Source organism: Bufo gargarizans, chromosome 3 (genome assembly GCF_014858855.1).
Source record: "Bufo gargarizans isolate SCDJY-AF-19 chromosome 3, ASM1485885v1, whole genome shotgun sequence".
NCBI classification, from domain to species: Eukaryota; Metazoa; Chordata; class Amphibia; order Anura; family Bufonidae; genus Bufo; species Bufo gargarizans.
In genome coordinates, this window is record NC_058082.1 from 514,161,220 (window position 1) to 514,175,599 (window position 14,380).

Here is a 14,380-nt window from a genome sequence, read left to right on the forward strand (position 1 = left end):
TCACTGACGTCACTTGCCTGCGCCGCATGCTTAATTCATAAAGTAGGCGGTGCAGGCACGTGACATCAGGGAGTTACGCTGCCGCCCGCCCTGCCTGCATTGTACTGAAGCGCTTAGGATTTAAGGTACTATTAGGCATAAAGGGGCATATTTAAGAACTATTAATTGAATATGACATATTATATTAGTAAACCGGAGCGGCGGGGCGGGGCTATAGTACAGTGACTGCACCGCCCCGCCCCTATTGCCGGCCCTAGCTCCTCCTCCCAGTCGCTCCCCGCTCGCTTTGCATCGCAGCTTGCGATGTAAAACTGACAGCATTCGCCGTATAGGACGCAGTGGCATTTTCCCCCCATTTTGGGGGGAGAAAAAGTGCGTCTTATACGGCAAAAAATACGGTAATTGATTTTTAAAGTCGAAAACCACTTTAAAACTTGAAACCCAACTGGGCTTCAGTTCCGACTGGTACTTCATATTTGGTGGCAAAAAAAAATACTTGAAGCAAAGTATTCTTCAACTATTACTTGTGAATATAAACCAAATTCTCTGATTTTGTATTTTTGTAGCAATATTTACAGTCATTACTTAGCTATTTCATTTAAAGCTGTGTAACGACCAGTATGGCAGGACTACTGAACTGAAAATCTGTCTACTTACAACTTCTTGGTTTTATCCTTGGAGCTAAACTCCGAACACTGTCAGTTCAGAAACCTGGACAGTTTGGTGACAACTCTGTGAGACCTGTAATGACAGCTACATATATTGATTGTCACCTGTCTTCACCCAAAGGCAAAGCTAAGGGGATGTAAATTTGTTACATCTACGACCTGATGTCTCACACAAATTTCAGGGTCACAAAACAAGTGAACATACATTGGTTTGACTTATAAATACAATTTATAAATATACTATATATATATATATATATATATATATATACTATATATATACTTGTAACGAAATCCGAGGTAAAATGATATATAGATAGATAGATATATAGATAGATCTCATATTCTCCTAGACTTACAGTATTAATAGCTGATTATATAGCAGTGGCTAATTGATCTAATAAGCAAATGCACATGGTGCCTCTCGATGCCAGCGCCTGAAGACTAGGAGAGAAACTCCACATTATCAGGGAAAGCCCCATTTAGCACAGGCCTGCTAATTGAAAACCATTTGGGCATCCTAATGAACACCTGGGAGCTGGTTACTTAAAATGCACAGCCACCCTAGACATGTTGGCTGCTAGACCAGTGGGTGGTCTAAGCCATTCAGTAGATGAATGAAATAATATCAGAAGCCATAACTCCAACCTTATGGCACCCACAGCCTCAGAACCCTAATAATTGTGTTCAGCCTGACATGGGCTTCGGGCGGAGTATATGCGCGCCATACCGGACAGAAGGCATTTCTCGGTATTCAGGATCTGGCCTTCTGGAAATCATAACTCAATCATATTTGGTGTCTGTATGACCGGGACTAAGCAACTCAGATTATGGGATCATACCTGTACCTGCAGTCCCTGTCATACAGCGAGGAATCGCTGTGATTCATATTGCCACCTCAGTCAGTCTTCTGGGAAGGTGGGGCAGAAACCTGAATAATATCAGACGTCCCAGAAGGCCGGACCGAAAGGTGGGAGGTTCCCTCACAGCCCACCCCTCGGCTGAGGGGGGATAAAAATGGGTGTTTGGGAACAGGTAATGGTCAGCCATTTTGGGGATCCACATCATTTGGAGTGACTGCCTATATCTTCAGCTGTCCCCACAGCCGGAATTTAACTGCTGCATCTCAGTAAGCCAATATTCCGTATTTTATCCGGTTTATTTTATCTGTTCACTGCATTGGTATTGTATGTATATTTTGTTTTTATCTTTTATCTGACACTTTCTTTTTGTATTGAACTGCACTATTGTGTATTAAATTTAAATATTAATAAGTCCCTTCCTTGTGGTCTTATAGAACTTGCTCTTTCGGAGGGAATAACGTTACCAGTAGTGTTTCAGAGGATTTTATGTCACATGCAGATAACCTGTATTATTGTGTTAAATTTGAGAAAATAGGCCCCTATTGCATTATAGTATAGGTGGTGGCAGCTATTGTGATAGAAAATATTGGGGTGTTAGAATCTAGGGGAGTAAGTTAGCATAATTCCATCATCTAGAATAGCTGGGTGGGAATTTATGTGGTAACTTGATGAGCTCACTAGTATAATTCCCCCCAGTGATGTGACCTATTGAGTAGGGATCGTGATAATACTGTATATAATTATATAAATAAATCACTACTATATAAATCAATAAATCAATATATAAATAAATATATAAAATTATATAGCAAAACGGTTCCAGTTAAAAAAAGCAAATGGAATTGGTCTAATGTTAAGAATATCTCTTTATTTTCGGGTGAGGGTAAGGCATTGATTTGTGCACATCCACTGTATTACTGCATAAACAGGTAGGCATCAAAGCCACAAGATCATATTAATAATTCATAACACATAGGTGTCTAGTGTTCTGTTTTACTGTATAACAGATTCCATTCTCTGGAATATCAGTCACAAAGGGAAGAAACTTGCTGAACGAGTTACATTAACAGAATTCTGCTCTTTCATGCAAATAGAATCAATTAAGTGTCCATTAACACAATAGCCCAGATGTTGCCTTCTTTGATAAAGTATCTACACTGATTGCCACTGTGTTCACAGCAACTAAAGGCAAATCATAATTAAATCCATTTTGCCTTAAAATAGTCATTATTAATGTGTATTGTAACCCCATATACAACACATAGCCTGCAACAAAAAGGAACTGAAATGTGTAATACAATGCTAGGTTACAGGAAAAATGTGGTAGAAACAATGCAGGGAAAAAGGGGGTCAGCCAGCACATCCCAATGCTCAGGTGCATGTCACCATGGCTGGAAACACAGAGACAAAAAAACAATGCAACAGCACTCTGCAGACACAAATAAAGTACAATAATGCCATAATTATAGAAAATATACTGGTGTTAACGCTTTGCTTATTTTATAGCTTTGAGATTCTTGGCAAATACATTTTGCACAAAATTATTTGGGCCTGTCCACATACATCAAGGCGACCTCTAGAGGACAGGAACCTATTCCTAACACTAAATACTACCTGTTATGTGCTATACTGGCCTGGTCACCATAAAATATAGGGAATGCAGGTTCCACATGCATGCTGGGTCCACTCTGCCTTTTGCAGATTTTAGTACTATAATGGCCTCCATTAAATCCAGGAAATACAGGTCCAACAAGCATGCTGAGCCCACTCTATACCTCTCCTGGTGCCAAAAGGCTTCCATTGGATACAGAAAGAGCAGGCTGCAGCTTTATCCTTGCACTAATAAAAACCAGACTGTGGGGCATACAGGCTGGTTACGAGTGCAGGATCATGGCTGTCACTATTAAGCTAGAATGGGATTGAACTAAAATCACAAGGAGCATATTAAAGAATTCCGTTTAATTGCCATACTATGTGTTTCCAGGCTGGTCTGTCCTCTGAGATCTTTTTAGACATACAAGCTGTGGTGCTCCAGCTGGGCATGCTGTGAGCTTACGACAACTCAAGAGCCCTAGGTGTCTGTGCATGTATTACTAGAATGTGTCCACTTCTTTTTTAATTTAAATAAGTTTAGAATTTTGTGCTGAATAGTTTATTAAAGCCAAGTTCACAAGCACATTGTTATTTTTATTATAGGAGCTGAAAACCTCTGGATCTGTAACATGACGGACACCAATGATGTGAGACAAACCCTGCGGACGCATAATGTGGTTGTTTGGGTGTTCTGTTGTAATGTCTGTCATTTTGACAGGAACAATGGTATGACAAGCTACGTTATATTGTGCACAGTGAAATGAGATGAAAATTTATGGTATATGGATGATATACGGTATACTGGTAACATGGGCTGTTAATATTAGGCTATCAGTGATATGTTTGGATCGAAAAGATTTGTTTCGATCCAAATTTATTAGTGGCGAATCACTTAAAAAAAACTGCTATTTCCTGGCTGCAGAGAGACTATATAGCGGTGTAGAACACTGTGTCTTGTCTGCATCAATAGCTAAGGGAGGACATTATATGTCGAAATGAATGAATTTCTCCGAATTGGTTGGCTGAATTTTCCGAACAGATTTGATTTGATCCGAATTTATTTGTGGCAAATCACGGTAAAAACAGCTATTTCCTGGCTTCAGAGAGCCTGTATAGAGGTGTAGAACACTGTGCCTTGCACTAACACGCATAGGGAGTCTGCTGTGGTAGTGAAACAATACTGTGAGTCAGTATGACACGCAGATGACAGGTGTCGCTCTTAGAATCACTGCACACTTCACTGATTTGTGCATTTACGGGGCCAAAACTGACCAACTAACTCAAGTGTGAACTCAGCCTTACAGGTCAATGTTAACGCCAAGCATAAGAACACTCCTTTTACACCTTCGCCAGCTGATTCCACATAGATGTCTACAGAACCTGTTCTATTATACGTTTATACAAGTAGGGCCCCGGCAGAGTGGAGAGGGTGTCAGCAGTAAGTTTATGTTGACGTCGCTGATTATTTTGTCCTTACTCTGATCCGTCAGAACAATAACCCCCCAAAAAACGGATCCTGTCTGTTGAGCATCAGCCTTCACTTGGTCAGCGTTTGTTAAGTAATCCATCAGTATAGCTAAAACCAAAAAAAGAAAAAAAAGAGTGGATCCAAAACAGAGATGACACGTGAATGTAATATTTGCCTGCATTCCGTGTTTTGTGCCTACTCCTGCGTTTTTCTACCAAAATAACAAAATAGGGACCATGTCATACAGGCCTTACAGCTGCTACATAGACAGGATCCATTGTGCGTCTCATTTTTCCTTTCTTCTGACAGATAAGAAGAAAGGTCAAATAAATGATGGTGACAACCAGGCCAAAAAGGCAAAATAGTGGCCCAGTCATGAAGTGGGAACAGCATGAGAAGTCCACAGAGTGGCCCAATGACATAGTGGTGAGGTGGCAGCAGCATAAGGAGACCACAGAGTGGCCCAGTGACAGAGTGGGGAGGTGGCAGCAGCATGAGGAAACCACAAAGTGGCTCAGTAACATAGTATTGAGGTGGCAGCAGCATGAGGAGACCACAGAGTGGCCCAGTGACAGAGTGAGGAGGTGGCAGAAGCATGAGGAGACCACAGAGTAGTGATGTGGCAGCAGCATATGGAGACCCCAGAGTGGCCTAGTGACAGAATGGGGTGGTGACAGCAGTTTGAGGAGACCACAGAGTGGCCCAGTGACAGAGTGTGGAGGTGGCAACATCATGAGGAGGCCACAGAGTGGCCCAGTGACATAGTGGAGAGGTGGTGGACAATACTAGTACCAGCTGAAGATGGTGGCTGGCAGTAGGAGCACCTGGTATCAGGTATGTATCACGGTGGTGTGTCGGTTGTTGTAGTTCGCCCTGACATGTCTGCCATGCATGCAGTTGCCTGGGGCAATGTGTTGTTCTGCATGTTTGTGCACTGCTCCCTTTATCTTTGTTGTCTCTACACATTGCTTGTGCCCGAATGTCCTCCTCCTCTAGTTCAGCCCCCATAGCTGACTCATGTGGACATGAGATGTAGTCGCCACTTCTTATGTTCCCTGGCCAGCCAGATTTAGCACCATCTGTTCCAGGACATGAATCAGTGGAATGATGTTGTTCATCCTATAGTCCTGGCGACTGACAAATAAAGTGGCCTCCTCAAATAGCCCAAGCAAACAGCAGATGTCACGAATGAGCTGCCACTGGTTAACATCGAAGTTACACAGGGGAGTACCTCTGTCCGCCTGCATCATCAAGAAATCGTTTATGGCCTTTCTCTGTTCATATAATCAGTCCAACATATGGAGAGTGGAATTCCAACGGGTGGAAATGTTGCATATCAACCTATGTTGGGGGATGCCATTCTTCCGCTGCAGCTCAAGGAGGATGTGCTTTGCTGTGTATGAGTAGCTAAAGTGCATGCAAAGTTTCCTGGCCATTTTAAGGATGTCTTGCAGATGGGCGGAAGACTTCAGGAGCCGCTTTACAATCAGATTGAATACAAGTGTAGTGTCCCACTAGGAAAATGTGGGCACTACACAAGGGTCAATCGAGCCACGTTGTTCTCCACATCCTGTGGAACAGTGGCATTGTATTTAACAGTCCATTTTAATGTATTTTTATATGTTTTTATGTCTTTTATCTCTGTATCAGGCCTGTTAGGGTGTAATTTCTCCTCCTAGACACTAGAGGGAGCTAGGGAACCCCTAATACATATAGTTAGGCCCAGACAGGGAAGGGGCAGTCTGTGTGCAGAGTCAGAAGCAAAAGGACACTTTAGCCAGAGAGAAGCTGAGGTGTAGAGTCTGACATGCAGCTAGACAGCCCAGGCTTCTAGCTGATCACCAGGGGAAGAGTTTACCTCCTGAGAAACCTACAGTTTCCACAAAGCAAAGTGCAGAGCAGAGCAGAAGAGTAACCAGCCAATCTGAGGGCTGAAGGGGAGAGGATCTACTAAATGTAAGGATATATACCTGAGGAAGTTTTCTACCAAGGCTAAAGCCAGCATTAGGGCATACGGGCCTTGGGATAAAGACAGACAGGAGTTCTGAGGAATAGTGCACAGGATTTCTGATGAAAAGTGCAGCCTGTTCTGTAAGTGTTTTAACCCTCTGAGTATCTTGCAAAGAACATTGTACCTGCCATTTATGTAAAAGCCTGCTTATGATTGCTGCTGCCATGTGGAACTGAACCTAGACTGTACAAAGTTAACTGTTTCCAGTAAAAGGAAGTTTGGTTCACCACAACATCGTGTTCCTCACTTATTACTATTATCAAGTCGGTGTGCCACTGTTACCGACACTGGCGTCACAAATCTTAAAGGGATCTTGCCACCGGCACATTAAACACCTGCAACATCCAGGGCACCTCATCTACCATCAGGCCTGGTCCCTATACACCGAGAGTGCCCCAGAGGTCCCCTGTGCCAGCCTCTCCATCACTGCTGTATGCTTGCCCAGGGTCTCCCATAAACTGTGAGTAACCAAGAGCTACCCTCGTTTGCCTATTAACCGTGACCTCACCATCGCAATACCCTGCAGGGCGGCGTACTGCACAAGCGCCATGTAGGACGCATTATAAGTTGGTTCCGATTATACTTTGTCGAGGAGAAAGCCAGGATTCGATTTATTGATGAAGGACACAGAGCAGTTCCTCCCCTGTGTGACTCTGTTCACCCAGGCAAACTAGGTGCAGAACAGCATGACACCGCCATGCCCTGCACATGTGGTATGCTGGTGGGGCACTGTGAATTGTCCCTGCAGTGGAGGCTGAGGACACAGTGGAGTATGAGGAGGCAGAGGTGGACATTGTTGCAGGAACAATGGCGTGAGAACTTGGAGGCGGAAGCAGCGTCACCTGGCCAAGTTGCTGGTGTAGCTGGGCAGGAACCACATTTATGCAGTGGGCCGTAAAGGACATATATTGTCCTTGACCGTAGTTACAGCTCCACATGTCAACACTGCCGTGCACTTTGGCAGACACCCACAGGCTCAAGGACTGGCCCACCTTCTGTTTTACATATGTGTGTAGGGCTGGTACTGCCTTTTTGGCAAAGAAATGACGGCTTGGGATTTTCCACCTTGGCTCCTCACAAGCCATTAGTTCTCTGAAAGGTGCAGAGTCCACCACTTGGAAAGGGAGGGATTGCAGCACCAGCAACTTGGACAGGAGCACGTTCAGCTTCTGCGCTGTTGGATGAGTGCACGCATACTGTTGTCACTTGGCAATCACTTCGGTGATCGATTGCTGACGGAATGACTGACCAGGAGGAGGAGCAGGAGGATCAGGACCAGCAGATGATGGGAAGGACAGACAGCTCCCTTCGGCTGAGGTGGTGGAGCCTTGACTGCATGAAATTGGGTGCGTGTCACTGGTTGATGCAGCGGTTGCTGCAGCAGGCTGGACCACTACATCGGAGCCACGGTTCTCCCAGGCCACTTTATGGTGATGCTGCATGTGTTGACGCAGGGTGGTTGTGCCAACATTGGCACCCTGCTCACCCTTCACCTTCTGCCCACAAATTTGGCAAATGGCCATGCTTACCTCCTCCAGCGGCCTAGCAAAATATTGCCACACCGCTGCATATGGCATTGTTCCGCCAACACTCTGTACTGACTGCCTGCTACCGCTGCCTCCGTGAACCCCTGCACTGCTACTTCCCGGACAGGTAGTCTCCTGCAAAGCGGGTGGTCTACCCCGGGCATGTTTGGCTCCCGATCTCCTACTGCTGCCACCCTGCTGACTCCCGGCCACGCTACCACCTCTTCGTCTGATGATGATGAAGCCTCTTCTTCACCCTGCTCCCAAATGCGATCGGCTTCATCATCATCCACTACTATCTACACATCACTGATGTCCCCCTCAATGGTCTCAAGGCCAGGAGCCTGACAGCTCGCAACATCAGCTCCCACTTGAATCTCATCATCACTACTTGCCCGCCTACTGGAAGAAGCCGCGGATATCTCCTCCAGATCTTGGCTGGGCAGTAGCTGCTGAATTTCCTCTAGTAGCTTGTCCTCACTGAAAAGTGGAGTGGAGCCTATGGCATATAATACCTCTTTAGCAGGGGGAAAAGAAAAGTACAAAGGCAGGTTGAGGACAGGTGAGGGCACAGGGCCTGCTCCCGGTCCATGCCAACTAAGCGTTATGTCTGAAGAACCCACTGACTCTTGGCTGGGAGTAGAAGACAGAGTCAACCATTCAAGCGCTGCTGGTCAAGACTTGACCGCTAGATGACACCGGAAGCTCAGGCCTCTCGTTGCGACTCCTGCTGCCACCCCCCCTTCTTTTGCTGCATGCGACAGAAACATTTTGCCCACTGCCTGTTCCCTTTGAAGGGCTTGACACTTGTCTATCTGACATACTGTTAGATAAAATAAATTAAAAGGAAATTAATACACCGCAGCAAAAGCTGTAGAGCAATATAACTTGACCACAGAGTGGCAAATAAAACATACTTGTTTTTTCCACTAATACACAAAGTAACTGCACCGCAGAATGTCAAATAAGATGTCCTTTTTTTTACACTTGTACTCCCCAAAATAGGCTGTAGTACAAAGTAACTGCACCACAGAATGTCAATTAAGATGTCCTTTTCTTTTTACACTTATACACCCCAAAAAAGGCTGCAGTACAAAGTAACTGCACTGCGGAACTGCAAATAACACGTACTTTTTTTACACTTATACACCCCAAAAAAGGCTGAAGCACAAACTAACTGCACCGCAGAACAACAAATAAAATGTATTTTTTTTACACTTACACTCCCCAAAAAGGCTGTAGTACAAAGTAACTGCATTGCAGGACGGCAAATAAGACGTACTTCTTTTTACATTTATACACCCCAAAAAGGCTGTAGTACAAAGTAACTGCACCACAGAACGCAAATAAGATGTACTTTTTTTTACACTTGTATACCCCCAAAAAAGATGTAGAACAATGTAAATGCACCGCAGAAAGTCAAATAAGAAGTACTTTTTTTACACTTATACACCCCAAAAAAGGGTATAGTACAATGTAACTGCACCACAGAACAGCAAATAATATAAACTTTTTTTTTTACACCTATACACACCAAAAAAGGCTGTAGTACAATGTAACTGCACCACAGAGCGGCAAATAAGATGTACTTTTTTTACACTTATACACCCCAAAAAAGGCTATAGTACAATGTAACTGCACTGCAGAACGGCAAATAAGACTTACTTTTTTTTTTTACACATATACACCCCAAAAAAATGTGTAGTACAAAGTAACTACACCGCAGAACAGCAAATAGGATGTACTTTTTTTACACTCGTACACCCCAAAAAAGGCTGTAGTACAAAGTAACTGCACCACAGAACGCAAATAAGATGTACTGTATTTTTCGCTCTATAAGACGCACCGGCCTATAAGACGCACCTAGGTTTTTGGGGAGGAAAATAAGAAAAAAATATTTTTAACCAAAAGGTGTGCTGTGTGTTTGGTGGGTTTGGAACTAATGGTGGTCTGTGAATGGCACTATTACTGGGGATCTGTGGATGACGGACACTGTTATGGGGGGGATCTGTGGAAGACGGACACTGTTATGGGGGATCTGTGGATGACGGACACTGTTATGGGGGGATCTGTGGATGACGGACACTGTTATGGGGGGATCTGTGGATGACGGACACTGTTATGGGGGATCTGTGGATGACGGACACTGTTATGGGGGGATCTGTGGATGACGGACACTGTTATGGGGGGGATCTGTGGATGACGGACACTGTTATGGGGGGATCTGTGGCTTGCACTGTTACAGGGGGATCTGTGGCTGGCACTGTTACAGGGGGGGATCTGTGGATGGCACTGTTATACATGTGTCATCCACAGACCCTCCCAGCCCATAACTGTGCCATCCACAGATCCCCCGCCGCTCCAGTATACTAATATAATATGTCTTATTCAATTAATAGTTATTAAATATGCCCCTTTATTCCTAATAGTACCTTAAATCCTAACCGCTTCAGTACAATGCCGGCAGGCAGGCCGGGCGGCCGGCCGGCGTGTCACTCACTGACGTGACTTGCCTGCGCCGCCTGCTTCATTCATAAAGTAGGCGGCGCAGGCACGTGACATCAGGGAGTTACGCTGCCGCCCGCCCGGCCTGCATTGTACTGAAGCGCTTAGGATTTAAGGTACTATTAGGAATAAAGGGGCATATTTAATAACTATTAATTGAATAAGACATATTATATTAGTATACCGGAGCGGCGGGGCAGGGCTATAGTACAGTGACTGCACCGCACGCTGCTATTGCCGGCCCCCAGCTCCTCCTCCCAGTCCCTCCCCGAGTCCCCGCTTGCTCTTGCGATGTAAAACTGACAGCATTTGCTGTATAAGACGCAGGGGCATTTTTCCCCCATTTTGGGGGGAGAAAAAGTGCGTCTTATACGGCGAAAAATACGGTAACCTGAAAAAAGAACAACATTTCTAGATGCAAGGCCTTAGAGGGAATCTCTGGGTGGTTAACTATTGTAAGCTCGACAATTCTCCACCGGGTTTCTGGGTAAAATATATGCAAATTACCATGTCTAACATCTGCCCATGTCATATAGGTTTAGAAAAGCTAATTTAAATATCTTTCCCAGCTACCCAGAGGGGCATCAGCTGGCCTAAAATTCTGCGCGCACATACTCAGCTACCTGGCATAGTAGGGGAATTGCCTGGTCTACAATATCTATCTCTCTCTGTCTCTCTCTCATGTATGCTATTGGTAGCACCTATTCATGCACCTTGGTATTCCAGCGCTTCCAGTTTGATGTCAGTAAAGGTCCCTTGTTTATTCAGTCTGTTCCACCTTGTTCCCATTGTCTTGGAGTGGATTTGCATCATATTTAAACATTAAGGGACTTTTCTTTATTGATTCCATTGTTATTGCCCAGCCATTCTGAAGGGTTCACTGGTGATTTTCTTTATCAGCCATATATGACCACATGATGTAATGTCAACATGATGGCAATTACACAATCTTGTGTTATTACATCACTGGGATATCATAATGTACAACTAGAAAATATTGTTAAGTAATGCTTACATTTCAGGGAAAACTGGTTGGTGGGATGACCGAGCTTCTAATGGGTATGATGCTTTTCAGACTCTCCATCAACAGCCAATGTCTTTAAGGAAGGGCTTACTCCCCTCTCTCAACTAAGAACACATTTCCATGCAGGCTTAGTCAAGTGTGCATGCGTATGGGGGAGTTATCTATAAGTGTATGGCAAGCTTTATTTACAAGATACCCTTGTTACAAGTATTTTCACATATGCAGTAACAGATCCGGCCAGCTGTTACGGCAGGGAACAGCTTGCCGGAGCTCTCTGGATCCAGCATTGCCAGATGGTACCGCAATGCTCTCCAGCCCCACTAACTATCATGAGGTCTGGAGCATAGCTATCCATTACCCAGTAAATATGTTGGGAATCATCCGGAAAGAAACACTGCATGCAGCAGTTTTTGTCTGGCCGATTCTCAGCATTCTATGCCGGAAGCTGCATGCATATGTACAGTATATGTGAAAGTAGCCTAAGGAGTATAATTACTGTACACCTATTGAATCACCTTACTGTGAGCTGTAAATACAGTAGATACTCATTATATAAGGGCACTGCCTGGAACCAGGTTTCCTTCAAAGGGAATTTCCAGTTCTTATATATTAATGTTCTATACTCGGAACACTCCATCAATATCTGATCTGCCGGGGGCCAACACCCTGCAACCTCACTGATTATAAAGTAGCACCAGAAGTCAGCACCAGAACTCCAGCTGTAGTACAGATGTAGCCATCAGCAAAATCAGTGGGATAGCGCACCATCTCAGCAGTGTAACGCAACACTGAAGCTTTGCACTAAGTCAGGGCTCTTTCACACCTGCGTTATAGTCTTCCGGCATAGAGTTCCGTCGTCGGGGCTCTATGCCGGAAGAATACTGATCAGGATTATCCTAATGCATTCTGAATGGACAGTTCGTCCTTCAGGATGCATCAGGATGTCTTCCGTTCCGGAACGGAACGTTTTTTGGCCGCAGCAAATAGCGCAGCATGCTGCGCTTTTTGCTCCGGCCAAAAATCCGGAACACTTGCCGCATGGCCAGATCCGGAATGAATGCCCATTGAAAGGCATTGCTAAACGTTGTTTCGGCGCATTGCCGGATGCGACGTTTAGCTTTTTCTAAATGGTTACCATGGCTGCCGGGACGCTAAAGTCCTGGCAGCCATGGTAAAGTGTAGTGGGGAGCGGGGAGCAGCATACTTACCATCCGTGCGGCTCCCGGGGCGCTCCAGAGTGACGTCAGGGCGCCCCAGGCGCATGGATGACGTGATCGCATGGATCACATGATCCATGCGCATGGGGCGCTCTGACGTCACTCTGGAGCGCCCCGGGAGCCGCACGGATGGTAAGTATGCCGCTCCCCCGCTCCTACTATGGCAACCAGGACTTTAATAGCGTCCTGGGTGCCATAGTAACACTGAAAGCATTTTGAAGACGGATCCGTCTTCAAATGCTTTCAGTACACTTGCGTTTTTCCGGATCCGGCGTGTAATTCCGGCAAGTGGAGTACACGCCGGATCCGGACAACGCAAGTGTGAAAGAGGCCTTAGTGAGATGAGCTAGTGGGATAATGCAGCAGGTTTGACTTTAATGCTGGCTACATCTGTAGCTCAGGTGCTGACTTCCAGTAGCAGATCTTCTGCAGAACAGCAGATAGGCAGGGCTGCGGGTGTTGGAGTGTCCTGAGGATAGATCATCAATATAAAAGGACCAAAAATACATTTAAGTACAGCTCTTGTATTGTTTTCTCAAGACTTGTTGGGCCTTTACAATACAGTACTAACAAACATTTGCACATTTTGACAACCATGTCAACCTTATAACCTCATTTTTATAAACATGGACAATGTCTTATAGATAAGATGTTCTTGTAAGTACAAATGATATCACCTCTTGTTCTCTGTCATTGTTGACTATAAATTCAATAATAGTTTGTATTCAACTTTCCAGAGCTAAGCACAATTCTGTGCTACCATTGAACACAAAGCTGCATTAGGCTACTTTCACACTAGCGTTCAGAGCGGATCCGCTCATATAATGCAGACGGTGGCTCAGTTCAGAACGGATCCGTCTGCATTATATTGTATAAAATTTTCTAAGTGTGAAAGTAGCCTGAGCGGATCCGTCCAGACTTTTACATTGAAAGTCAATGGTGGACGGATCCGTTTGAAGATTGAGCCATAGTGTGTCATCTTCAAACGGATCCGTCCCCATTGACTTACATTGTAAGTCTGGACGGATCCGCACGCCTCCGCACGGCCAGGCGGACACCCGAACGCTGCAAGCAGCGTTCAGGTGTCCGCCTGCTGAGTGGAGCGGAGGCTGAACGCCGCCAGACTGATGCATTCTGAGCGGATCCGCGTCCACTCAGAATGCATTAGGGCTGGACGGAAGCGTTCGGGTCCGCTTGTGAGCCCCTTCAAACGGAGCTCACAAGCGGACAGCCGAACGCTAGTGTGAAAGTAGCCTAAGCCACACAGTCTGGGTCCTCTTCAGATGTTGCTTTATACGTTTCCAAAATTATTTATCTTGAATGATTCTCTTTCTGAACTGTCTAAAGCTCAGCCCCATCAAAATCTTCCATATTTATTTGCCTTGTATACATCGGACCAGTTCTCATAGGCTATTAGTTGAATCAGTCCCAGGAAGAACAAGTGGCTGTAAGAGGAACTCAAAGAAAAATTCAGACCAAATATCTCTTTCTAGGATCAAAAGGGT